At 40.7% G+C, this 2,536-nt stretch overlaps 1 long non-coding RNA gene across 1 annotated transcript; it reads right to left on the bottom strand.

Annotated features, from left to right (window-relative positions):
- Positions 1 to 1,330: 1,330 nt before the first annotated feature.
- On the bottom strand, positions 1,331 to 1,716 carry LOC119659804. Its single transcript, XR_005250376.1, has 2 exons — positions 1,557 to 1,716; positions 1,331 to 1,495 (listed from the first exon to the last, which is right to left on the bottom strand). It is a non-coding gene; the product is annotated as an uncharacterized LOC119659804 (long non-coding RNA).
- Between the last annotated feature and the right edge of the window lie 820 nt (positions 1,717 to 2,536).

Genomic DNA, 2,536 nt, shown 5'->3' with positions numbered 1-2,536 from the left:
CTGTACAGGCGAAACTTTGCCTCGATTTATACTACTGTGACCAAAATGTAGTAAGACAATCGAATTGATATTTTCAGGGCATTAGGGGTAGGGATATTTTTTTTTCGTTAAGTTGGTAAGACCATAACTGACATCTATGTCAAATTTTGAGACCATGGCATCAGTGGTTAATGAGACACGCGTGTTTTCAGTGAACAACAAAGTAACATTTTTAAATTTTTACAATAAGTGAAAAATGTTGTTATTTTAAAAAAGGTTTCTCGGTTACCCAAACATTGGGTATGTTGAAAGAGGCATTTCCTGATAATGTTTTTTCGCCCTAAATGCGATTCAGGAAATCGATTTTAACAACTGTTTCGAGGACAGAAAAATGGTGGCTTAAGACGAGAAGTTGACTTATCCGTTTGGGCAACGGTAATTGTGAAGTGTATATGATCCTAAGGCCAGCAGCCTACGTGATTGACGGGCAGTTGAAGAGCAGGCGCATCGAAATTTGTAGCCATATTCAACTTGCATTGAGGGCATTGAGCAATCCCTTGATCACTTTAGAAAACTTTCACAAATGAAAAAAAACAGAATTCTACTCTGGATTCCTGATCATTGTGGTGAAGAAATGAGATCTCGGATGCCTAAGCAGAAAAGGGTTCATTTTCCACCATGGCAGGACCAGAATCAATAATTGGAGTGTCAATAGCACAGGCTAATGCTGCTATCAGTATCCAAGAGCAAGGTTCTCACAGAGCCTAAATGTTGCTAGACACACCGCACTTTTCCTGTCAAAACCAAGTAAACATACTGCCGCATTTATCCTGTCGAAAAGCAGAATCACCTCCAGGAGTATTGCGGACATTCTAACTAGCCATAATTGACTAACTGAGCATATATTCAGAATATAACGAGGAGGTGGGATGCATGGATTGTTTCATCAGATTTTTGGTGCTAATGCTCTCCAGAGCGGCGGAAATCCTGCGATACATAAACGAATTGGGGATATTTTTTTAGACATAGGGATTGAGTACAATGGACCACTAGGGTCTGGGAGCTCAGAGGCTTCCCCACTCCCCCACCATCAACATACACACACCTAATATTAGCGGGCTGACTGGAACTTCCTAGCTGCTACTCCTTGATGTTTTTAGGCCATTTAGAGGGTAGCAGACAACCCATCGATTTTCCTTTTCTAAACGGATGGATCGTTTTTAGGCTTTTCAGAGAAAAGCGGAATGCGTGGCTGCCTTCCAACGCAAAGATCGTCGGTGGCTCAGTATTTCCCGAAAGCTTCCAATAGCTAGTTGGGTACAGAATTCATCAGATTTATTTTCAATAAAAATTAAAGTTCCACAAATCAAATCGTTTTATTTAAAACCCATTTGACATGTAATCCGGGTAATTTTCATAACGTATTTGGAAGATCGAGTTTTTACACTAGAAACCAGTTTTAAACATTTGAAAATCCATACTTGACTCCGTTAATTAGTTTCACAATGACTGTCCCCTAAAGAAAAATGAGGATGTAATTTGTTTGGTGCCAAATTCGAATGTTCTTAATAGCTTACAATTTTCTTCACAACATCTGCGAAGGCAGCATCACTTGGGACGGCGAGAGCCAAAACCAGGATGAGGCAGAAGAAAAGGATAAATGAGAAGTTCATTGTTACGCTCAACGGGAATAAACTGAAGAGGAATAGGCGAGATTGTCGCTTTTATAACCCCCTGACTTCTCTATTTACCTTCTCTATTAAAGAAAAGTAATACATGGGCTGAACTAAAAATAATTTCAGCAAACACAGTGATAAATGCTACCGCAATTGAATGGGAATATGTTAAAGATAACTAATCGAAGCACTCATTGTTTTTGGAAGTTTTGGCAAGTTTAGATTCCGAGGAGCCATTTTTGGCCGAGATAAACATTTGGAAGGCCATTAAACGTGAGCTGATTTCCTAAGCAAGCAGAATTTCTCCATTTATGGCGTAATTAAATAGTAAACTCCAAAGGTCAGTATATTAAAAGATCACCCAAAGGCTTATGTCCCAACGGAGAGCTCTACATGTTAGCGTCTGATATTTCTGATAGCCGGACGCTACCCACTATCTGATCGTCATTATGATACGATCTACTACTTGCAATGTAATTTTAATGCAATGCAATGATTGGTGATATATGCATTAATCGCAAATGGAGACTACAATGGAAGGCATGCTCACTGGGACTGCAAGTTGGACATATCTAGGAGTTTGCGCTGATATTTGCAGGAGAGGGGAGAGCTGTTCTCCTTCGTGAATACTATGGGCTGGCTCTGATGATCTGAGACGGTTGCCTCCTTGCTCTCATAACAACGGTCACGGTTTTAGTAGCTAATTGGGCTCCTCTAAGTGGCCACTGATACCCACCTACCTACATTGCCCTGATACCAAAATAAAGCGAACTTAGCCTGATTTTGAGGGGCCCCGAACATTCTCTCCTTCCATTCTCTATTTTCCATTCGAGATGCGATGCATCTGCGGATAGGTAACTTGCGTAGGACCGGAGTTTGCG

Source organism: Hermetia illucens, chromosome 6 (genome assembly GCF_905115235.1).
Source record: "Hermetia illucens chromosome 6, iHerIll2.2.curated.20191125, whole genome shotgun sequence".
Taxonomy (NCBI): Eukaryota; Metazoa; Arthropoda; class Insecta; order Diptera; family Stratiomyidae; genus Hermetia; species Hermetia illucens.
The sequence above is the reverse complement of the archived record's forward strand: the minus strand, read 5'-3'. Positions and strand labels throughout refer to the sequence as shown.